We start from the raw sequence: 27,217 nt of genomic DNA, 5'->3' as shown, positions 1-27,217 counted from the left end.
TATGGTAGAAGATAGGAATATTAACGAGGTTGATAAAAAACACAACATACCCATAACTTGTTTATTGAAATAATTTCAAACATTAAATGAACTAGGAAAAATGCTTAAAACACAATAACTACATAGCAATTTCTACGTTGACATAATTAGTAGGGGATATGCGATCCTTTTTTTATGAATGACTTGTAAAAGACTTTGGTCAACAGAATTAGTCAAATTTGTGATTTCGTCAACAGTTATTCCTCGCAATACCTCTTGGAGAGCATCCCACAACTCATCTTTGCTCTTAAATTGGTGTCCACTTGCATACAGGCGTCGCTTCATGATACTCCAAAGGTTCTCAATTGGGTTCAAATCTGAATTCGCAGGCCACTCCATCTTCCGGAGCCCAGAGAACCCCAGTTGTTGCAAATACTCTTTGCTTTTGTTTGCTGCATGCGAGGGAGCATTATCCTGCATAAAAATAATGGTTCTTCTGAACACCAACCTTTGTTTCTTCAGCCATGGTTCAAAGTGCTCCTTCAAAAAAGCTATGTAAGCATTTGATGTTATTTTTACGCCTTCTGGGACTCTCCATGGGCCAACTAATGTACCCCCCCCGATAATCCCAGCATAAATCATTATCCCACCACCACCTTGTTGGCACCTTAAACGCTGATGGCTATATCGTCCATCTAGGACCCATCCTTTACACCAGCCATCTGGGCCATCAAGAGTGACACGCACTTCATCCGTAAAAAAAAATTGGAAAATCCGTTTTCGTGTTGTCCTCTGCCTATTACAATCGGTTTTGTATGTGATGTTGCTTTAATGGAGGCTTTGTCACAGGCTAAACAGACTTTGTCACTTCTTTCAGACGGCGACATCGAGTACTTTTTGAGACATTTTTTAATCCTGCTGGTATGTGTACTTATCGACTTCTGCCAAGGGTTCTTAACAAGTTCACGTTTAATTTGGAGTAGAGAACGGCGTGAAACAACTCCAGATTTACCTTTATCAGCTCTCTTACATACTTTTGTAGGGTCCTTGACAAGGTTCTTCACAGTTTGATGGTATCTTCTTATCATTTTCGATATTTGAAGGGTAGTTTTCCCTTTTGCTAGCTAATCTGTAATAGTACTCTTCTCAGAACTACTCAAACCACCTTTACGACCCATTTTACTGACGAAACAAATTGCCTTGACACACCTCAAATATCGCGGATTCAGCAATTACGATGGTAAGTTGTTTACATTGCGGGGAACAGTACGAAAATTTCACACTACGCGCAGCTCAGCATTGCTAACGTTTCCAAAGCTTTTGATACGAAACTACCGGTACGTTTCTGAAACTAGTAAAAATGTTATCTCGTTAATAATTTGACACGCAGTGTATATGTCTAATGTATATATTATACTTATGAGTTACTTATGTACAAAATCTCTAAATAATGATATATAATATATATATATATATATATATATATATATATATATATATATATATATAACTACTTCATTTACTCACATAAATATGCGAAGGTATAAATTCATGCGTAAATTTTAAGTATTTACTTCAACAGTGCTCAATACGTAGGTAGAGCTAGTTAGTAAGTTATAAAATATATATGGCGATTACTACACTGAATATTCCGCGTTTCATCCACTAGAGTTTAGTGTAGCTTAATTGCCATATATATTTTATAACTTTATATATATATATATATATATATATATATATATATATATATATGAGTTAAAAACATGTTACGGCGCTCCTCATTGGTTGGTTCAAACATACGTCCTGATTGGTTTATCTAGTGCGATTTTCACTTTTAGATGCTTATATAATTAACGAAAACCGCAATTCAAATTGATACGACGAAAGAACGCATGATTTAAACTGTCACGAAAAGATCGCATCCTACGTTTTAAAATTTATAAAGCTGAACGTCCTTTAAAATAACCGTATGAGCCACTCCTCGATTCTAAGTAAAACCAGCGTATTGATGCACACCTCGCATGGAAACGTTACAGATTTTATCTTTTTTTGTAAAAAAAAACTAACAAGGTAAGTATTTCTTTACTTCTAAAAACTAGGCTTTACCTAAAATTAACTATTTTTATAAGAACTATATTTAACTTAAAGGAGTAACGCTTGTGTCCACATTCTAATTAAAATGGATACTTAGTTAACAATTTAAATGTTACAAATGGCGGCAATCAATTTTAATGGAAGTACAATTGGGAATTACTGAAACAATTTATTTCGTATCGACCCATTTGTGACTCGTTTGCATTTTGATGTTCAATGAAGACTTAAATATTGTATGGTAAGTAATATTTTTTTATATTTTCTTTTTAAACACAATACCAAACTATAAGGGACTAAAATAAGTATCGCGTAGAACCTATTTATAATTATCTTTGTCCCTTTCAGTTGGGCCTTTGACTTCTAGAAATAAGTTTGACCGCTTTACACAATATTTACGGTAACTTATATTTTCGGATATAAAAATATTCCATGAGAAAAACCGAAGTCACGTTTAATTTCCCAGCCGTATTTCGTATTGTGTTGCCAATATCGCATTTTATCAAAATGATATAAACTGCTTTTACATTTAAACCAAAACCGTTTTCTTAAATGGGATTTGCATAACGGTAATCAAGCGGTCAGTGAAAAACTATCGTGAAAAAATGTATACACGGCCGCCAAAAAAAATGTAAAAACTGAAGGGAAACCTTACTCTAGATTCAGATAATTTAGTTCTGATCATGTATTCACCACCCCTACCCTTCCCCCTACACAATTTCGTTCTATGCAGTCTGACCTTCTTCAGGAGTATTTTCTCAAACACGAATCTACATAGAATTTCAAACGGAACCAGTTATTTAATTCATGGAGCTACCATGCTTTGTCCGATCACCCATGATTGGATAGAATTTTTAAGCAATAAGCAATTGTTTTTTAGTCGTCCGTACTGAGGATTGAACTCTCAACCTGACTAACTTTTACAAGTGAATTTTACCGAAATCCCCTATGCCATGTTTCTGAAGAATTCAAATACGAATAATCAATTCTCATCTAAAGTTCTATAATCTAATTGCGAAATGAAATTACAATTTTAAAGTGGATTAGTCTTCAAGAAATATGAATCCCAGGGTATCCTTTTATGTTAAATAGTGCCATGTGTTAGAAAAATAGGATCATTTTAGTTCCGATTAAACAATACCATAAAACCCCAGGATTTATATGCACTAAACACCAAAGCCGATTGTTTTCGAATTTAAATGGTAAGTTCTCAAGTTTCTTTCTCAGATTCATAATTGATTCCATCGTAAACTTGAGAGCAGCCGAGGCCAGCAAAAACGAGGCCTGTTAATTGAAATGACGTTACGTTCCCTTAGTATTATGTAGGAAACACAAATCCTGTTTTTGTTTGCACGTATTTTTTCTTAGATTAATAACAATTCACAATATCACACTTTATCAATGATACAAATCGCGTTTACATTTTCCGCTTAGAAAGAAAATGGTTTAAGTTATATGTAAAACTGAAGGAAACCCTTACTCCACATAAACTAGTTCTGATTATGTATTCACCACCCTTACCCTCTCCCTACACAATTTCGGTCTATGCAGTCTGGCCTTCAGGAGTATTTTCTCAAACACGAATCTACATAGAATTTCAAACGGAACCAGTTATTTAATTCATGGCTACCATGCTCTGTCCGATCACCCATGATTGGATAGAATTTTTAAGTAATAAATTTTTTTCAGTCGTCCGTACTGAGGATTGAACTCGACCTCTGACTAACTTTTACAAGTGAATTTTACCGAAATCCACTGCCGTGTTTCTGAAGAGTTCAAATACGAATCAATTCTCATCTAAAGTTCTATAATCTAATTGCGAAATGAAATTAGATTTATAATTGATTCCATCGTAAACTTGAGAGCAGCCAGCCAAGGCTACCAAAAAACGAGCTCTGTTAACTGAAATGGCGTCCTGTTCTCGTAGCGGTATGTAATACAAGATCCCGTTTCGGCTTGGACGTTTTCTTAAAGAGAAATTCATTTGGATACGTTTATTTAGGAGCGCTAACTTTAATCCAACAAAACATAGCAAAGTAATTGACTTTTTAATTCAAAGCGAATTTCATGAACACTAATTTCATGACCTTTAACTTTGTCAATATAAATTAAAGCGATCCTTTATGTCGATACAATACAGCTTCATTCGTAAGCTATAATTTCGCTTGTTCCTTTCAAATACTTAAATCCGTGAGAATTTGTAACGCTCTACAATTTACGTGACTGAAAATAAATGAAAGAAATGCTCTCTTCTCCCATAAGACACTCCTTCACAAACACAAACGATAATTTAACTTTAATGAAAACTACTTAGTTAATGGAACTTAGTTTTGACATGAACTAAAAATAAAAGGTGAATTAAATTTAAAGGATAAAAACTAGATTTTAACAAGATCCAACAAAACGCAAATGATTAAAACAAATGTAACCGAAGACAAGTAAATCTTCCAACATAAATATTTTAAACTTTACTCCAAAACCGTGTCTATACATATCTGCATGCATTGTATGGGTATGTTTAAGCAAGATAGGCGGAAATCTGTCAATAGGTCTTTCAGTTATCTCGTCAGGAAATCGATTACATAGAAAGTATCATTGGCGAAAATAAGACTACTGTGAGAATTATAAAGTACCGAAAGACTTGAAATAATTTAATTAGATAGACGTGTATAAGACGATTAAAATGACGCTGCGTGGAAGGGACAAAAAACAGAATGAAGGGGATCAGTTCCCCAAAGATATAACGCTTTTATCGACTCCTCCTGCCGACGTAGATTTTCGAATGGCGAAAGATTCCGAAATGTTTTTTGACATCTGTTTTATGTAATACCTCAAGTCTCTGGTTTTATGCTTATTGGCACATGGATTTTAAGCAAAATGCTGGCCAATAGCAGTCCAAAGTTGGAAGATTCGCCGATCCTACCATTCCCTTTCTAATTTTGGATGAAATGTGCTGGCTTATACGAGTCTGAAAATGCAGAGTCTGTCCCACTTAAACTGGCATCACACTGGCATTTAAATTGATAGACAATATTACTGTTGTGGATGTAGGGGGGGACTATCCTTGCATAAAGAAAAGGCAGGTTTCGTAGTATATACCACTTGCAAGAAAATAGAAGTAATATTTCTACCAAACTAGTGAATTTTATATTATCCCCTATCCACGTTTTTAAATAAACGGGACATTTTAATGGCCCAAATATTTCTGCAGATTTGAAGTCTGCAACCTTTTGTAATACTCACAAGGTCTTCTGAATAACCGTTATTAATGAATAGTTCCCTGCTTTTTATATAGTCCGGAGTGTAGTCTACTAGGTGAATAAATCATGAGGGCTCGATGTAGCAACGTATAAATTAAACTGACCGTTTCTAGTTTATTTTTTTACCAAAGACTTGTTCACATACAAGTCGGTAAGTCTGCTTCCTGTAAATGGTAGTGAGAAAGCCATCCCTTGAATGTTCAACAATACCCAAGAAGGGAAGAAACTTCACTTTCCATAGTGAAATGTGGAGTCCCATGAAGTGAATCCAACCTATTAAAGAATGCCGATGCGAATAGCAAGTGCTATCAACATAACCATGCGTTTTGTTCCAGAACTAAAAAGAATGGATTCATAATAACTAGGGCTGTGACAATATTCTTTTACAGATATGCTTTATATTGTCGTGGTATGCTGAAAATATTCTTTGGCCGTATGCTTAATATGCTTTTCATGGGAATGTTTTGTAAAAAGCATTCTTTGGAACAAATATTTTTTAATCACATATTTTCCAAGTACTTCTGGCGAATACTTGTAACTTAGTTTTACGTTATTTGTATGCTTGGTAACTTAGTTTTGTGTTAGCAACACTATTCTTTGGCTTTTATTTTATGTAATACGTTTTCTATTGCTTTTATTTTATGTAATACGTTTTCTATTGCTTTTATTTTATGTAATACGTTTTCTATTGCTTTTTTATGTAATACGTTTTCTATTGCTTTTATTTTATGTAATACGCTTTCTATTGCTTTTATGTAATACGCTTTCTATTGCTTTTATGTAATACGCTTTCTATTGCTTTTATGTAATACGCTTTCTATTGCTTTTATGTAATACGCTTTCTATTGCTTTTATGTAATACGCTTTCTATTGCTTTTATGTAATACGCTTTCTATTGCTTTTATGCAATACGCTTTCTATTGCTTTTATGCAATACGCTTTCTATTGCTTTTATGCAATACGCTTTCTATTGCTTTTATGCAATACGCTTTCTATTGCTTTTATGCAATACGCTTTCTATTGCTTTTATGCAATACGCTTTCTATTGCTTTTATGCAATACGCTTTCTATTGCTTTTATGCAATACGCTTTCTATTGCTTTTATGCAATACGCTTTCTATTGCTTTTATGCAATACGCTTTCTATTGCTTTTATGCAATACGCTTTCTATTGCTTTTATGCAATACGCTTTCTATTGCTTTTATGCAATACGCTTTCTATTGCTTTTATGCAATACGCTTTCTATTGCTTTTATGCAATACGCTTTCTATTGCTTTTATGCAATACGCTTTCTATTGCTTTTATGCAATACGCTTTCTATTGCTTTTATGCAATACGCTTTCTATTGCTTTTATGCAATACGCTTTCTATTGCTTTTATGCAATACGCTTTCTATTGCTTTTATGCAATACGCTTTCTATTGCTTTTATGCAATACGCTTTCTATTGCTTTTATGCAATACGCTTTCTATTGCTTTTATGCAATACGCTTTCTATTGCTTTTATGCAATACGCTTTCTATTGCTTTTATGCAATACGCTTTCTATTGCTTTTATGCAATACGCTTTCTATTGCTTTTATGCAATACGCTTTCTATTGCTTTTATGCAATACGCTTTCTATTGCTTTTATGCAATACGCTTTCTATTGCTTTTATGCAATACGCTTTCTATTGCTTTTATGCAATACGCTTTCTATTGCTTTTATGCAATACGCTTTCTATTGCTTTTATGCAATACGCTTTCTATTGCTTTTATGCAATACGCTTTCTATTGCTTTTATGCAATACGCTTTCTATTGCTTTTATGCAATACGCTTTCTATTGCTTTTATGCAATACGCTTTCTATTGCTTTTATGCAATACGCTTTCTATTGCTTTTATGCAATACGCTTTCTATTGCTTTTATGCAATACGCTTTCTATTGCTTTTATGCAATACGCTTTCTATTGCTTTTATGCAATACGCTTTCTATTGCTTTTATGCAATACGCTTTCTATTGCTTTTATGCAATACGCTTTCTATTGCTTTTATGCAATACGCTTTCTATTGCTTTTATGCAATACGCTTTCTATTGCTTTTATGCAATACGCTTTCTATTGCTTTTATGCAATACGCTTTCTATTGCTTTTATGCAATACGCTTTCTATTGCTTTTATGCAATACGCTTTCTATTGCTTTTATGCAATACGCTTTCTATTGCTTTTATGCAATACGCTTTCTATTGCTTTTATGCAATACGCTTTCTATTGCTTTTATGCAATACGCTTTCTATTGCTTTTATGCAATACGCTTTCTATTGCTTTTATGCAATACGCTTTCTATTGCTTTTATGCAATACGCTTTCTATTGCTTTTATGCAATACGCTTTCTATTGCTTTTATGCAATACGCTTTCTATTGCTTTTATGCAATACGCTTTCTATTGCTTTTATGCAATACGCTTTCTATTGCTTTTATGCAATACGCTTTCTATTGCTTTTATGCAATACGCTTTCTATTGCTTTTATGCAATACGCTTTCTATTGCTTTTATGCAATACGCTTTCTATTGCTTTTATGCAATACGCTTTCTATTGCTTTTATGCAATACGCTTTCTATTGCTTTTATGCAATACGCTTTCTATTGCTTTTATGCAATACGCTTTCTATTGCTTTTATGCAATACGCTTTCTATTGCTTTTATGCAATACGCTTTCTATTTTATGCAATACGCTTTCTATTTTATGCAATACGCTTTCTATTTTATGCAATACGCTTTCTATTTTATGCAATACGCTTTCTATTTTATGCAATACGCTTTCTATTTTATGCAATACGCTTTCTATTTTATGCAATACGCTTTCTATTTTATGCAATACGCTTTCTATTTTATGCAATACGCTTTCTATTTTATGCAATACGCTTTCTATTTTATGCAATACGCTTTCTATTTTATGCAATACGCTTTCTATTTTATGCAATACGCTTTCTATTTTATGCAATACGCTTTCTATTTTATGCAATACGCTTTCTATTTTATGCAATACGCTTTCTATTTTATGCAATACGCTTTCTATTTTATGCAATACGCTTTCTATTTTATGCAATACGCTTTCTATTTTATGCAATACGCTTTCTATTTTATGCAATACGCTTTCTATTTTATGCAATACGCTTTCTATTTTATGCAATACGCTTTCTATTTTATGCAATACGCTTTCTATTTTATGCAATACGCTTTCTATTTTATGCAATACGCTTTCTATTTTATGCAATACGCTTTCTATTTTATGCAATACGCTTTCTATTTTATGCAATACGCTTTCTATTTTATGCAATACGCTTTCTATTTTATGCAATACGCTTTCTATTTTATGCAATACGCTTTCTATTTTATGCAATACGCTTTCTATTTTATGCAATACGCTTTCTATTTTATGCAATACGCTTTCTATTTTATGCAATACGCTTTCTATTTTATGCAATACGCTTTCTATTTTATGCAATACGCTTTCTATTTTATGCAATACGCTTTCTATTTTATGCAATACGCTTTCTATTTTATGCAATACGCTTTCTATTTTATGCAATACGCTTTCTATTTTATGCAATACGCTTTCTATTTTATGCAATACGCTTTCTATTTTATGCAATACGCTTTCTATTTTATGCAATACGCTTTCTATTTTATGCAATACGCTTTCTATTTTATGCAATACGCTTTCTATTTTATGCAATACGCTTTCTATTTTATGCAATACGCTTTCTATTTTATGCAATACGCTTTCTATTTTATGCAATACGCTTTCTATTTTATGCAATACGCTTTCTATTTTATGCAATACGCTTTCTATTTTATGCAATACGCTTTCTATTTTATGCAATACGCTTTCTATTTTATGCAATACGCTTTCTATTTTATGCAATACGCTTTCTATTTTATGCAATACGCTTTCTATTTTATGCAATACGCTTTCTATTTTATGCAATACGCTTTCTATTTTATGCAATACGCTTTCTATTTTATGCAATACGCTTTCTATTTTATGCAATACGCTTTCTATTTTATGCAATACGCTTTCTATTTTATGCAATACGCTTTCTATTTTATGCAATACGCTTTCTATTTTATGCAATACGCTTTCTATTTTATGCAATACGCTTTCTATTTTATGCAATACGCTTTCTATTTTATGCAATACGCTTTCTATTTTATGCAATACGCTTTCTATTTTATGCAATACGCTTTCTATTTTATGCAATACGCTTTCTATTTTATGCAATACGCTTTCTATTTTATGCAATACGCTTTCTATTTTATGCAATACGCTTTCTATTTTATGCAATACGCTTTCTATTTTATGCAATACGCTTTCTATTTTATGCAATACGCTTTCTATTTTATGCAATACGCTTTCTATTTTATGCAATACGCTTTCTATTTTATGCAATACGCTTTCTATTTTATGCAATACGCTTTCTATTTTATGCAATACGCTTTCTATTTTATGCAATACGCTTTCTATTTTATGCAATACGCTTTCTATTTTATGCAATACGCTTTCTATTTTATGCAATACGCTTTCTATTTTATGCAATACGCTTTCTATTTTATGCAATACGCTTTCTATTTTATGCAATACGCTTTCTATTTTATGCAATACGCTTTCTATTTTATGCAATACGCTTTCTATTTTATGCAATACGCTTTCTATTTTATGCAATACGCTTTCTATTTTATGCAATACGCTTTCTATTTTATGCAATACGCTTTCTATTTTATGCAATACGCTTTCTATTTTATGCAATACGCTTTCTATTTTATGCAATACGCTTTCTATTTTATGCAATACGCTTTCTATTTTATGCAATACGCTTTCTATTTTATGCAATACGCTTTCTATTTTATGCAATACGCTTTCTATTTTATGCAATACGCTTTCTATTTTATGCAATACGCTTTCTATTTTATGCAATACGCTTTCTATTTTATGCAATACGCTTTCTATTTTATGCAATACGCTTTCTATTTTATGCAATACGCTTTCTATTTTATGCAATACGCTTTCTATTTTATGCAATACGCTTTCTATTTTATGCAATACGCTTTCTATTTTATGCAATACGCTTTCTATTTTATGCAATACGCTTTCTATTTTATGCAATACGCTTTCTATTTTATGCAATACGCTTTCTATTTTATGCAATACGCTTTCTATTTTATGCAATACGCTTTCTATTTTATGCAATACGCTTTCTATTTTATGCAATACGCTTTCTATTTTATGCAATACGCTTTCTATTTTATGCAATACGCTTTCTATTTTATGCAATACGCTTTCTATTTTATGCAATACGCTTTCTATTTTATGCAATACGCTTTCTATTTTATGCAATACGCTTTCTATTTTATGCAATACGCTTTCTATTTTATGCAATACGCTTTCTATTTTATGCAATACGCTTTCTATTTTATGCAATACGCTTTCTATTTTATGCAATACGCTTTCTATTTTATGCAATACGCTTTCTATTTTATGCAATACGCTTTCTATTTTATGCAATACGCTTTCTATTTTATGCAATACGCTTTCTATTTTATGCAATACGCTTTCTATTTTATGCAATACGCTTTCTATTTTATGCAATACGCTTTCTATTTTATGCAATACGCTTTCTATTTTATGCAATACGCTTTCTATTTTATGCAATACGCTTTCTATTTTATGCAATACGCTTTCTATTTTATGCAATACGCTTTCTATTTTATGCAATACGCTTTCTATTTTATGCAATACGCTTTCTATTTTATGCAATACGCTTTCTATTTTATGCAATACGCTTTCTATTTTATGCAATACGCTTTCTATTTTATGCAATACGCTTTCTATTTTATGCAATACGCTTTCTATTTTATGCAATACGCTTTCTATTTTATGCAATACGCTTTCTATTTTATGCAATACGCTTTCTATTTTATGCAATACGCTTTCTATTGCTTGTGGTAAGTGTTACAACGGTATTCAGTAGTTTACAAATTCTATCAATTTTGTTCAACTCGGTTAATGCAATAGGTCAAGATTTAGAAAAACGCTATTTTTTTTAAACTATAAATACTTTGAACAATTAAACACTTCATTCATTGCATTTTGCAATTAAATTATCAATATTAAAGCTTCTTCGGTTGTCTGTTAAAAGTCTTATATTGTAAAAAAAACTTGTTGCAGGAGACTACCGGAGCATACATGAAACTGGCTATTTCTTCGGCACTTAACTGTTCTCTGAAAGCACTAAGCTTTCTACGAAATTGGAAGTCCATCTCTAGTGTCATTTCGACCTCGGCAAGTAATCCAATAGATGTTAAGACTCGGCCATTTCGTCTCTTCGTAATATTTTAACATTTAAAAACTTTGCAATAAATCTGATAAGCAGGGCAGCATTCAACAGTTTTTGGCACTCTGATATACCTTGTTCCTCTGAATCTAGGGACATCACGGCAGTAATTTCATGTAAATATTGAGCATAATAGTGCACTGCCTCTAGCCATGTACCCCCACCTCGGTAGAAGGGGCATCCCTGGAACTAGTTCTCTGAACTTGTCGATTCTATTGGGTGCCTTTAAAACCTACTCTTCTGTGGAAATGAGCTTATTCACTTTTTGGTATGCTGGGCTAAGCACTTGTATCATTTTAGGGTACAATACTTGGAGAGCATTCACAGCTTTTGTCAAGTGAAACCGCATCTTTTGAGGAGCACAATGCTGTAAAGCGCTTGCTGCAGCCACAAAAACTTCAATGAATCTTTGAAAAATGCCTAAATTATAGTGATTTAGCTTTGGCAGACATGCAAGGTTTCCCAAATAACGTTATTCCCCACTACCCTTAGAATGCCAAACTCAAAGCAATAAAACGCTGCTCTACATCCATTAGTTTCGTCAATGGAGACCCAGTTTCATTCTCACGTTTCTTTTTTCTGGGTGACTTAACTTTTGCTTTGTTCACTTTACTAATAGTGGGGCAAATTGTTGAAACGTTCACTTGGTGCTTGTATCACTAAGTGAAAGATTCTTATGGAATATTGATATAACCTTCCCCAATATAACCTAATATTTCCTAATGGTAGTCTGATCCGGAATATTTCTACTTGTGGACTTGTGTAGAAATTCTCTGAACACGTCATTGCTCATATTATTGAACGGGATATCCATGGCAATCGACGCTTTGCAGAAGTCAGCATTGAACAAATTACTTGTACTGACTTCTTGACAATCACGAGCAGTTGCAGTAGGAACTGTGCCTGATGTTACCATGTAGGTCTTTTTCGCCATATGTTGGTTTTTAAATGCTGCTCCAGTAAAGACTTGCAACTTTTGATCTGTACAACTGAAATATTTATAAGTATTAAGATATTTTCAGTGCATTAACTTTTAATTAACGTGCCGAGTAGATGGCTGATTAAATCTCAACATTCAACGAAATTTTTATACGGATAGTTTTTTCGTTACGCAATTCGAAATACAAATTACAGTAATTTGTATAACAATACTAATCTGATACAACTATTTCAAATCTTATGCGCTATAACTTATCTGAATATTGCATTTGCAGGTTAAGCAATCGCCAGTGAACTGGTAATCTTTAAATTCCTATTCAAATCTTGCCATCTTCCATCAGGAGTGCTAATTTCTGCATAGTCTATTTTGTAATTACATACTGGGAACTAATACTACAAGCACAATGCGATGGGCATGTTGAGTGATCTGCCTATATCACTCCTTTACTACAGACCAAATTTTATACCCTCTTGTAAATTCACACCTAAGTGTTTGAACAAGTTTAATTTATCTGTCTGGGAGAAAAAATTTTACCCATGCTCTAATATTTGTTCCAGCATATTTTCGGCACAAAACTTTATTTTTAGAATATGCTTTTAAAGAATATTCTCGTCACAGCCCTAACAATTGCTGCCAAATATATCTGGTAAAGCTGGGGCCAATGGACTCTGCTATTGAAACCCCATCGACCTAACTTTAAAAAATTCATGTTAAGTTGTATATTGTTGCTGCGTTAAGATAAAGATCGTTTTATGAATTCCCAAAACTAACATTAGTTTATTGTGAACCATTCGAAAACTTAAATATTATCAAGCAATGGCGATAATTTATCATTCAACAGTCAATATTAAAATGTATGTTTTTTTTTAAATTGAAATACCTATTGACGGACATTAAATCAGTCTCAAATACTGAAAGCAGTTATGTTACTACTGCAAGAATTGTTTTATATTTTGCTACTTAACGAGTTTGATCAAAATGTTCATGACTATGCCTAATATGGACAGATAAAAGTTCATCTTTTACTCTGCAATTTGCATAAGAATGTAATTAACTAAAAACGCCATATTGAATGATTCTAAAAAATTGTATTATGAAATTAGCATAAACACTACATAAAAAAATTATACTAAGCCGGTCAATTTTGATTGGAGAATGTAGATTAGTAGTTTTAGCAAACATAAGTTTGAAATTACAATTTTGGAAACCTTAAAAATAGTCCAATACTCTGCATCATTTGACACGATTATTTATCTCCCCTTCTCACTAGGTGGACATTAGTTTGGCAAGTTTTAAATTGTGAATGAACAGGAAAGGATTCATTTGTTTTTCATAATTATGCCTAATACAGATAAAAAGTTCATCTTTCACTCTGCAATTTGCATAAACATTGGATAATTAAATAAAAACACCATATATTGAATGATTAAAAATGTAGAAATTAGCATAAACACTACATAAAAAATTATACTTTGCCAGTCAATTTTGATTGGAGGGTGTTTATTAGTTTTAGCTAACATTTTTGTTTAAATTACAACTTTGAGAATCTTAAATAATTTGTCCTATCCAATTCTCTGCATCATTTGAGACACGACTATTTATCCCTTTCTCACTTAAATTGTGAATGAACAGGAAAAAGGATCCATGTGTTTGAACTTTTTTTTACCTAAACTTTTTTTTTTTTTTTTTTTTTTTTTTTTTTACCTAAAGCGGTTCTAAAAAATTTAACTAAAATTTATATCGGTTTCTGGGGACATTAGAATCGGAAGGATCCTACAAAAGTTGGGATTAAATGATTGAATTTGAATACAGAAGTAGCATTGCACAATTTTTCTATCATTAAAAAATTAATATATGTGAATACTTGTACTAGGACGGGTATCGGCAATTAATATTAAATTTTTAAATTTAAATATTGTTTTTTATGGTATAGTTTCTCTGGAACCCTATTTTTTTCATAATTATCTGTTCATTAATTTAGAAATGTTTGGTTAAAACCTGTTCAACGATTATTCGTATTTTGATTGCAAGCTCTCATTTCATTGACTCTTTTTCTTGATTTTCAGAATCCCTGGAGCATACTTGTAATGGTTCCTCGATTTTATGACAAAACAAATGAAAGCAAAAGCATTCACGTATTGACTCTTATCATTTTTAAATTATCGGCCTTTATGAAAAGGCATAAATGCATTTTGCTTTTCTAAGGGACTTCAAAGATACATGTTTTCATTTGACTTTAAACTTGGCTGATTCAAGGCAACACTGCAAGTTCCTTCACTACAAATTGCTTAAAATAGAAACTATAAATTTCTGCACTTTCTAATCTGTACAAAAAACTCTTTACCATTTCACGACATCCTTATCCACAAAAACAATACCACATTTGTTGACGACGCACCAAAAATCAACGATCACATCTATTCATACTCATTAAAATATTCCAAACTATTAATTTTCACTACGAAAAAAGGCTATTCAGATTTGCTGCAAAAGCCCCACTTAAAAATGTCACTACCACCACACATATTGTTTCTCTGCCATATCGAAGTTTTCAGAACCATTCCATCTATTCGACTATATAAAAACGCGCCAAACGATACCAAAACGACCGAATGGGGAATGTACACCTTCCACGCATTTTAATACTATACCGTGTCGTTATTTTGATAAAATATATCAGACTCGCTCACTCAAAAAAGATGTACGAACATAATCTGGCCATCAAGTTGAGATGCACTCTACTTATTACATGATTTCTCTTTTGGCCACAATTATTTGCCTGTGTTCCCTCTGCCCATCTAGTATTTCTCATCACTTTTTTCCTTCGTGCACTTGGATCACTTTGAACTAGTTTCCTCCCATTTTCGCCCACTTCCTCTAATTTATTAGTGAATCATAATTTGAAAATGAATTTCACTCGGGAGTGAATTCGCTTAAAAGATAGTTTTATCTGAAATAACACTGTAAAAATATTTGACACATTAAAGCAATAATTTTAATTTCAGTGTAAATTATCTAGAGGTGAAAAGTGAACCTAAGTAAAACAAAATCGTCTGCCTTAGAATATGTTTGAAAGGTCTGCAATGCTTTCTCAAGTGAATTTGAATATGCTTCCTTAAATCCAAAGCCAACATGTCAACCTTTTGTTGCCACCATTTTGAGTCTTTGAACTTCTGTTAGCAATAAATGTCAAGTTGAAAAGCGTACCTCAGGACAGAACAAGTTGTCTTCGATGAACTGTTTGAAATGTCTAGAATGCTTTTCTTAAATTAGAACTACCCGGTAACTTTTACTGGCACCACTTTAAGTCTGTGTGCGCAAACTTCTACAGTAGCTAAATTAATGTAGTTTACTATTTGAACAGTCTGCCTTTGCACTACTACCTCCAAAGAAATTGGCATCTTCTGAGGTTTAATTTTTATCTCTGCCTTGTGCTGCCACGGATCCTTCATACAGTTCCTGGACATGATCGATGCTGTTGTACTGTTAACGTATTGAGTAAAAATTACCCCTCTATTTCCATGACAGGCCATCGAATATTACAATAACTTGAAGTAACTAGATTTCTTGTCATCTCGTATTGGATGCTCATGAATAAAAAGCTTTACAGAAACTGAGATAGTGGAGTTTGGAATTAGCAGCGAATTAAACCCTGGAAATTGTTAGCTGAAAGACAGCAATCCATTTTGGAAAGTGTAGAACAGTTAACGATTGTTTAATCTCGAATACTAGTTTAATTTGATACAAGTTTATCCTGTTTTTTACTCCTCTGCCTGTACACTGCAAAAGCACCACCTCCTAGCCGTAATGGTAGAACGTACTCTATTTTGTACACGGCACAGTTAACAAACTAACTCCCGTCTTTTCCAAAAATGGGCATGTCAATTGTGGCATTAGAATTTCAGAACTGGATGTGGTAAGCTGGGTCATACATTAAGCTATCCGAAATAGTCTGTAAAAGGGGTTGGAAAATATCGGAAGCGTTTTCAGTCTGACTTCAATGGGACCGATCATGAATTTCACTGAATTAAAAAAAAAAAAAAAAAAAAAAAAAAAAATCGACTTGTTAGCTTTGTTAAAAATATATCATGAATACCTTTGTCTTTTCCTTTTTGTTCTGATCTTTGAACATAAGTTCAGAACGAATTCTCAACAATATTTAACCGTAAAAAATACTTTAAAATGTGATAGAAAATGGCACAGGTCTAAAAGCGAGATGGTGATGAGTCTGGCATCACTAACTCTGATCTCGCATGACTAGTTTCATCCATAAACATTCACCAAAATACTTTATTCATACTTTAATATTTATGCTCCATAAATCAAAAGAATCCATGCTACGAATATCCTACTTAACAGTGCGTGCACACACAAATGTGTACATGCACACATAAGCAATAGTAGGTTTGAACAAAATTTTTATATAAAAAAAAAAAAAACAATGTAAACACTACTCATGATATGGAAGACCCCCCCCCCCTGCACCTGCCATTTCTAAACTTGGAAGATAGTATCTAAAGCTTTATCACCTCTTTCAAAAATATTCTAACCTAATGCAGATTTTAAGGTAATATTCAAAAATTAAAGCCGAAGTAGGTGAAGGGCTAGCAGTGTCAGAAGTCGCCATTACAAAGTAGTGGATAAACATTTGATTAGATAGACTCGCTATCTTTCGAAGCTTATAACAGCTTCAAACCCTAAATGTTTTTCAATAAAAGGAGCAAAGACCACCTTTTAAAATAAAAGGTTTCATCAAATATACAATTTTTTAAAATCGATTCTTTAAAAAGATTTCACAAAATTCAACAAATTTTAACTTGATCTAAATATAATTTATATAAATTCAAAAAATTACTTGCCTATATAAAATACTAATCAATGGATGCTTCCATTCTTCCTCTGAGAATTTGTCAATATTTATATTATATTCCATTTTTTAAATAAAGGGTATTAAGCAAAAGCTGCGGAAGAGACCGCCTTTTTGGAACTTTGCGCTATTAAAAAAGCGATGTCGCTGTTGACGGATGCCTAGAGGGACCATAAATAATGTCTTAAGCCATGTGCCTTATCTCCCTTTTGTATTTCTGACATTTGATTCTAAATACAAAGTTGGTCAATATGACTCGCCATACTTGAAAAATGATCCCATTTCACTTATCAGTTTTTGCCCTTACCAATTTTTAATTTTTTTTTTATTCTATTAAAGAAATACAGGAGTTTTTGATTTAATATATTTTTATTTCTTTATGAAGTGAAATTAATACCTAAAAAAAACATTGAATAAAATAGGAAAAATTGTCAGCATCCGATATTTACTGGACAATCTAAGCAGAACATGAAGTTTCACTTAAAAACCGTGTTTTTTTTTGTTTGTTTTGTTTTGTTTTTTTATACTAATCTTTCGTTTAGATCCTGGATAATAACTTCATGGGTGTCATTTTATGGTAAGCAAACAAACCGGATTTTTCCACCTAAAATTTGAACAAGTTGATTAAAAAATTATTCAATTTTTCCAAATGTGACCACTCAATTATCAGCCTTGGGTCACATCTGCACTGGTAAACTAATTTTGCCTCAAAACGGTCACTCGTATGCATCCATTTCCACACTTCAAACTCTCATGGGAATGTGGAAAAGGACAGTTGCATTCGTGATAAATTCCAAATTTATTTGGATTCAGTTTGTAATCTACGAACCCGTTTTAACCCTGAAATTATGTGAATCTAAGAACTTTTCCTACGATAGTTGCATAGTTTGTTCGAATACTTAACATGGAAAGTTTGAACATAGCTTACCTGTTTAATTTGATGCACGTTTATTCTTTTTACTGTCGGTACACTGCAAAAGCACCACCTCGTAGCCATAATGGTAGAACATGCTTTATTTTGTACACGGCACAGTTAATAAATCTCCTCTTTTCAAAAATGGGCATGTCAGTTGTGGCACTACTGATTCCAGGAAGTGGACGTTGGAAGCTGCTTCATATATGAAGCTATCTGAAATAGCCTGTAAAAGGGACTGGAAAATATCAGGGGAAACGTCTACACTGACTTCAATGGGACCCATCATGAATTTCACTGAATTAAAAAAATATCTACTAGTTATCTTTGTCAAAATATGTAGTTTATAAATACCTGTCTTTTCTTTGAAGATCCACTTAAGAAAATAAATTCGCAACAATATTTAATAAAAATACTTAAATTTGGCAAAGACCTAAAAGCGAGACAACTAACGTCTGTCATCACAAACTCTCTAAGCATCTTATATTCAGAAACTTTAATGTTCCAAACATCAAAAAATCCTATGAATATATAACTTAAGAACTGTGTACACATAAATGCATATACATGCACACATATGCAATGGTAGGTTTGGACAATAACATTTTTATAAAAACTACGTAAAATGTAAGCAAAGAATTCGTGATAGACCTCCACCTTCTATTGCCAAAATTTGGAATATAGTTTCTAAAGCTTCATTGTCTTCACTTCTCAGTTTCATATTCTCGACCCTAATGCAGATTTAAAGGTAAAATTGAATTATTAAAACCAAGGTAGGTGAAGGGCTCAACTCCCACAACTTCCATGTGGTGAGCATATGATGCTGAGTGAGCTCTCATGCAGAACGTTTCTGTCTGTCCGTTGAAGCCAAATTACCGCATTAATAGGTTCCAAATCGAAGATGGTCACCATCAGTATGTGGAGGATGAGGCTGAAAACAAACCTAATCAGATTGCAACATCCCGTATGTTTGATAAAAACTTAATGCACACTTTGTAGCAAACTTTTTATTTCCACCATGAAAATGACTACTTTTAATTTAGTTGTTTAGACTCTGTAACTTATGATGCTTGATGGAATTAAAGTATAACTTTCATTTGTCAAATTTCACTTCCATATAGTTTTTAAAAACCCAATTTTAATCCTTTATGCTTATGATTTGAGAAGACTTTTACACAAACATCTTTCAAAATATCAAAGGCTTCAAGTTTATCAGTTCTAAATATTAAGCTCTCTCCTAAAACTTGAGCAATCTTGAAAAACTACTGCATGTAGCATGTGACCATTTTAATTACATGGTCTGATATCTTAGGATATGAGGATTAAACATCTTGTTCATTTTTATTAGAATTTTATTGTTGGAGCGCCACCTGGATGGACCTTCCCCCACACAATCGGGACTTAGTAACTTATGTGGGGTTTGAAATTAAATTTATCAAATGACTCCGAGGTTGACAACTGATATTCTCTAGTTTGAGCGCTGAATCATGCATTTTTCTTAAAGCACAGAAATTAACACACCAAACTGAAGCCATTGTATATGTTATTTATTCTATTTAGATTTAATTGTAAGGTTCTTCCCATTAGGATATGGGAGGATTCTGTAGCTGATGAGACCTCAATGTAGAGAGCACTCAGTTGTAAGCATTAAGTTTTTAATATTTCTTGAAAACGGTGCTGTGGACAGGATAATTCCTTGTGAATACCTATATTTTGTGTATCTGATAGGTCTCATTTGAAGTTTTTAGTACGCAGGAAGTTTTTGATAAATAATACAAGTCTTCCACGTATGCTTAGATCTTGGAGATCTCTTATGATGCTATGATCTCCAAGTGGTATCAAACTTTTTCTGTCAAAATATTGCTGTCATGTTTTAGTTTCTAATTGAGTTATTTGGTCTATTCCATTTTTGCCCCGCCCCCCTCAACAAAAGGAGGGTGGACCTGTAAATTCACCCTTGTCTGTTCGTCTGGCTGCACTTTTCTCAATAACTACACCTTGGAATTTTGTTTTGCACAAATAAACATTAGTAAAAAAAAAAAAAAAGTAACAGAACGGGTGCTCCAGGGCTTAAGGGAAGTGGACAAATGATGGACTTGGTCTTTTTTTTTTTTTTTTTTTCTTTTTGCATGATGCAGAACTTAAATTTATGTTAGTGCTTAAAATACCACCTTTTGTTCATTTTCACCAGAATTTGACGACCTTTGGGGGCTAAATGGGGGGGGGGGGCAATGCTGAACTTAATTTTTATGCCTCGTTCACTGTGCTCTCACAGGATCATGCCTGCTTCAATTTTTTTTTCTTCAGAAATTGTTTGAATATTAGTGATTTGATTGTTTCAAGTAGCCATTTTAGTCTGACTATATGCTCCCAAGTTTTAAATTGGCAAATTGTTAGTCATGGGTCTAGTTTTGTGGATTACTTATTTTAGGCAATGAGATGTCATTTTTTTTTTCTATGGTTCTGGAAATAGGTTATTTGTCCATCCTCCTATTAAGGATGCTTAGGAGACTAGATTGATTATTCTGGTGATTGCTTTAGAAACACTTTGTAGAGCTTATCAGGACCTACTGCTGCTTTCTGGGATTATTTTTCTTTGGTTTCGTAGATAATCTACGAACCCGTTTAAGTCCTGGGATTTTTACATAGCTCCCAGAGCTACATTTCCTTCAGCGTTTGAATATTTCATTGTAACATCTTTTACATGGACGAAAGTTTGAAGATTTTTTATCCCCCACAAAACAAATTTATCTCCATTCAATTTTCCTGCTTGCCACGTGCAACAAAATCAACACTTTCGACACTGCTGACCATCAAGGAACATGTTTGCTTACGATTTTTGTCAAAGATTCTTCAATAAGTGCACAGGCTGCACTTCATTAATTACACCGTATCTACAAAAAGGAGGTTCTATATTGTGACAAAAATAAAGAAAACTGTATTTCTCCATAGCTCAATTATATTTTGAGCAAATGAACATTGGCAGTCTGTGCACATCCAGAATATTCAGATAAATCTGCAGAAAGCGTATTAAATATTTTAACTTTCGACTTTCAACGAGACTCCCCTTTCAACAAAAGTAACTTATTCAGCAGTTAGGAAAACGTTCAGCACAGAATATGAAAATCGTGTCCTTAATTGAATGGCCAAGATTCAACATCAGATTAATCTGATGGCTCCCTTTTTGACTGAGCAACTATTGAATAATTGTCAATTGGTTTTCTTGCTGTGAGATTTGAATTCTTCATGAACGTTTGAAGCCATTTCCTTATGGCTTCAGTAACATGAAAAGGGTAGCAAATCGTCCAACTTATTTGTGAGTGAAGAGATGGTTGGAAAGTTTACCTTGGATTAGTGCTTTCTGTGAGGGGGGGGGATATAGTGTACAGTTTCGACATGACTCCCACTATTTCTCACTGGTTTAACTCTTTCGAATAAACATAAAGCCTGTGAGACTTGCAAAATCCTGATTAGGCAAGTGTTTATCTGATGTATAATTTTATTTTCTAGTTCAGTCTTTCTCCAGCATCTTTTAATCAGACAAGTTATGAATTCTTCCGTTCATTGTTAGATTTCCATCTTCACCTTTCTTGTGCGGTTTTTGACATCAGTTTTCGGTTACTACTTTATTATATTTGTGTTCATATAACTCGAAAAAAGCTGGGCCGATTTGAAACTTCTTGGAAATTTCACACTAATGCACTTAATGTCTGGGAGTGTTCTTAGGTAAGTCTTGTATTAGAATTCCCCTGATAAGTATCAATAATTAAAAAAAAAAAAATCCGATTAAGGAAGTTCACTTTTTACCAAAGTTCATCTCTTTGGTACAACTTAATATTACAAAAAAATTTGAGTTTTTATTACCTCACAAGTAGAAAGTCCAAACGAATAAAATTAACAATAGGATCTTTGAAAGACAGGGGCGCATTCGAAATGAATATTTCTGTTTATAGCACAATTGAACCATTTTTGACGTTTTTTATATTTAAAAAAAATTAATTTGAAAAATCGATTTCATGAAGTTTGATGTAGCATGGAAGGGTAGAATATTTGATCTTCATTCAATCCCGGATATTATTGGGTCTTTGCTAGTTCTGGGGTTATGCTGACTGAAATAATTTTTAGGATATTTAATCTTATTTAAAGGATTCTGATTAAATGAGGTCTAAGTAAACTTCCCTGGATAAACCTGGTTTACTCTAGAGCACCTCTGAAAACATGTGAATTGTTTTCTGGGAATTTATTCACAAATTAATATAAAATTGATACATGCATGCAGATTATTTGCAATAGATTTGAAATCTTTAAGAGATGACCTTTTAGTCATTGAATTTGTACAAAATGATTTTAATGAAATGTTATCTCTGAATTGCTGACCATTGTTCTTTAAGATTATTTGCAAAAATGGTGCTGCAACTTAATTTGGCAAACCTATTATACAGATAGAGATTTATTTGTACAAAATATTTCGTTTTCTTAAATTTTAACCAAACTTTCCAGCTTGATTGTGAAAAAGTGCATTTGTACTTTTTAATTACATGCTTTTATATCTAATTAGATTAGTAAAATATGAAGAGTTGACATTTTTCACTTTGTAAAACTCATCCATTTTTAACATTTCTTGACTGCAGAACGGCATTGGCCCTCATATTGGCATATGCTATTTATCAAAGACCTGTATTTTGTGAATTTGAAACCTCATAACATCTACACTTCTCATTTAACAGTCCTGTGCCCCCGTGAACAGATTTGTCTGCAATTCTTGAAATCTTCCCTATCAAAGGAAATAGTGCTCAATGCTTTTTAATAAGCATTTTATTTGCACCATAAGAGTTTTGTTAGAATTGTAACGAGTTTTAAATGCTCAAATGTTGGCAACTGTAATTTTATGTAGAAATTGATTTAATTTGAAGCAAATGCAGGATCTGTGACATGATTCCATATTTTCTGATAATTGGAAATTTTTATTTTTACATTAAATTATCAAATCTTTATCAAATTAGTCCTCAGCATTCCACATTGGATAAAGATTCTATAATTTAGTCTTTATAAGCATTCCACAGAAATTGTCAGATCAAATCTTCCTTCCTATACTTAAAATAAAATGTGTAATGAACTATAACTACACTGTGGTCCCAGTGTTACCCAGGTGTTTGTATATCGGCGAAACAAGCGACCCCCCCCTCCCTGTAGAAAGGAGCTGAGTTGAAGAAAGGAGTTCAGGGTGAAGGAATTCGTGTTTTTAGCAAATTTTTTATATTTGCCGTCTGAAGGGTCGAGCTTCAAAACGATACTGATCTCATGAAATCCGTCACCTGTCGAAAGTTTTAGGCAGACGTACAAAGATAGATACAAACATTTAAACAGGCCGGTGAGATTTATATTATAAAAGATGGAAATGGGGTTTGATTAATTAAACCCAGTTCTAACACTTCATATGAATCTGGACAAATCTAATTTTTATCAGCATTCCACAGCACCTGCTCGACCGTATTGTGAGCAATTAACAATTTGTCATATTTGCATGGTGTGATTTGTCCAGATCAAAATTCTTAATTATGTCAACCTGTTTCTATTATCTCTGGATCATTTGTCAGTTTCTACTCCTCTTTCTTTATTTGATCCTGGGCAAACTTTTCAGGTATTTCCTTCCTTTGAATAATCCATATTTTCTTTCGATGATGTTGGTTGGGTAATGTTGCTGCTGTTGAATTGAGGTTGCCCTTTTAATAGGTGAGTGAAATGAATTTTATGGGATCATTTCATGGAAAGTTTTTAAAGCATTCTAACCTGAATTTCAACCTAAAACTTGAACGATGTACTTGAAAGTTTTTCTAAAAGTTTCTTGCCACATTAAAAAGTATTAGAATCCAGAAAAGTTTTTTGCAGTTCGATAATGTGCCATTGTGCTCATATTTAGTTTTAAGGAATAAAATATTTTCCTCATTTTTCCAAGCCCAGGAGCATTCGGGCACATTGTTAATGTCTTCAGCATCTTGTTTTATGTCTGAAGTTAAAAAATAAAAATAAATTGTAAGTTAAATTTGTAGTAATCAACTACTCAAATGCTCAAATATGTAGAACGGCCAGAAGGTACTTATATGGGTAAGTTATCTGCATTTAGGACTATATAAGAACAGATTGATGCAGCCATTTTGCTTTGGCGTGAAACTTGACAATTCATCAATTAAGCACATGAGTATTCGGGCACATTAATATCTCGAGTCCATTGTCTTATAGTGGTTAAAAAATAAAATGGAAAAAAATTATAAAACAAGTTAAATTTGTATTATTAACTAATAAATTGCCCAAATGTGAAACGGCTTTTCTTTTTCTTAACCAATTTCCTCAAACTTTGTCCATGGCTGACTTGTAATTCCATTGTTCCTCATCGTTGGTGATGCATCTATACCAATGATTTGTAGCACAATGCTCGTCATATTGAATTTTACCAGAATACCAAATGCTACAATAAGCATAGGAATAGAACTCTGGCATTTCTTCAGCAGCAAGGAGTGGGAGGGGGCAACTCTTGAATATTGGACACTGTTTTCAACCGTTTCGCTTTACCTAAAATTACTCCTAGTTCTTTGACTGAAATAAAGCGTAACATGATCATGTCTTATGCCAAGTTTCACAACTCTGTAATGCTTTTACATTCTTGTAAAAAAGGTGATTTTCTGTAGTTCCATTGTTGCCCCTCATCATTAGTCGCACGTCTATAGTGGTGATGGTTTGTAATGCAATGTTCATTATATTCAACTTTGCCAGAGTACCAAATGCCACAATTTGGACTCTTGCATTTCAGCAGCAAGGATGGGAGGGGGTAAACTTTTTCATTGGACGCTGTTAACCGTCTTACCTACAAGTATTTTCTTCAGTTCTTTGACTAAAATGAAGCATGTTATACATCATATATACTAGCAAGCTTGCTATGTGAATTAAACCTAATTTTTGCTTTGGCATAGAACTCGGCAATTCAACCTTTCACAATGACTTTCACATTTTAAGGTTGAGAGTTCAGACATTGAAAGATCCAGAATCCTAGTTTAATTAGGATTCAAAGAAAGTTACTCGGTTTAACTCAACCTCTAACAAGCTAATTCGCACAAACACGAATGAACATCTAACAAGGAATATTAAACAATCACATTAATAGACTGTTAACCTCAGTAAATCTTTAAAAAATTTACTGAGATTAAAACTAAAAGAAAACCATTTATAATCCAATCTGCACTAAAAATTGCACAAAATTTATAACTTACGTGTCACATAATTCAATTTTCATTCCACTTTCCAATATGAGGTGATTACTAGATTTTTGTAGCAAGGGCGGTTTCCTGCAGTTCCACTGTTGTTCCTCATCGTTGGTGATATGTCTATAGTAGTGATTTGTCAGATAATAGTCATTATATTCTACGTTGTCAGTACAAAATGCCACAATAGACACAATATTTGGGCTCTGACATTTCAGCAGCAAGGGGAGGGGTCAACCATTTCTCTTGACCTGAAAATATTTGCTCCAGATCATGTTATACATCTTCATATATCGTCAGATTTAACTGCATTGTATGTGAATAACTCAACCTCTAACAAGTCACTCGGGTCCCGATTTCAGATATCGTCAGACTTGCATATCCATGTATCCATAGAATCGATAGTGAAAAGTTGAATCAATTGTAAATAGTAATTTTGCCTTAATGTTAGTGTAAGAAATGGGCTCAACTTTTGTTTTTAGTGTCATACAAATCTGCATAGTCTGTATTAGTCGGCTTAATGAACAAGTGTTTTTTGGATGCCTCTCCTAGGCAACTTAAACAGCCAAACCTGTTTTTGTAAGGAGGAATTGCATCATTTCAAGAATTTTTCTTGACCAGCATTTTCTGGGAGTTGACTTAATGCTCTTACTTTTAATACATGTGGAACAGCAAATAAAGCTAGAAATGCTAAATTTTGTTAAAACGACTTTTTCTTCAAAGAAACATAAATGCATTCTAATTAATAAGACAATCAATTCAATTTAATTGAAAACGCTCCTTTTCTTCAACAGCAGTAACTACAGATGACCAGAGTTTGTGGTTTACAAATTCGAATCCGTTTGGTTTATAAACTCAGCGCTGATTGTAAACATTTAACCTCCATTCTGGCTTCAGAAATGGGTATGTCAATTGTGGCACGACTGAATCCCGGAACTAACTGGATGTGGGAAGCCGGGTCATACATTAAGCTATCTGAAATAGTCTGTAAAAGGCGAATGGAGAATATCAGGGAAGCGTTTTCAGTCTGACCTCAATGGGACCAAACAAATACGTGTACATGCACACATATGCAATAGCAGGTCTGAACAATAAAATGTTTATAAAAATATGTAAAATGTAAACACTACTCGTGATATGAAAGACCTCCACCAACACCTGCCATTTCTAAATTTGGAAGGTAGTATCTAAAGCTTCATTCCCTTCACCTCTTTCAAAAAATAGTTCGTTATTACGTTGTTGGAGCCGAATTGCCACATTAATAGGTTCCAAATCGAACGTCACCATCAGTATGTGGATGAGGCTTAAAATGAATCTACTTTATTTACTATATATATATATATGTACGTAAAATGTCAAATAACTGGGGAGTGAGACCCTCATCCCCACCTTTTTATTGCCAAAATTTGGAATATAGTTTCAAAAGCTTCATTGTCTTCACCTCAAATAGTTTCATATTCTCGACCCTAATGCAGATTTTAAGGTAACTTTAAAAAATCATATTAAAGTCAAAGTAGGTGAAAGGCTTAACGCCCACAACTT

Source organism: Euprymna scolopes, chromosome 41 (genome assembly GCF_053919585.1).
Source record: "Euprymna scolopes isolate OS-2025 chromosome 41, ASM5391958v1, whole genome shotgun sequence".
In the NCBI taxonomy this organism is placed as follows: Eukaryota; Metazoa; Mollusca; class Cephalopoda; order Sepiida; family Sepiolidae; genus Euprymna; species Euprymna scolopes.
The sequence above is the reverse complement of the archived record's forward strand: the minus strand, read 5'-3'. Positions refer to the sequence as shown.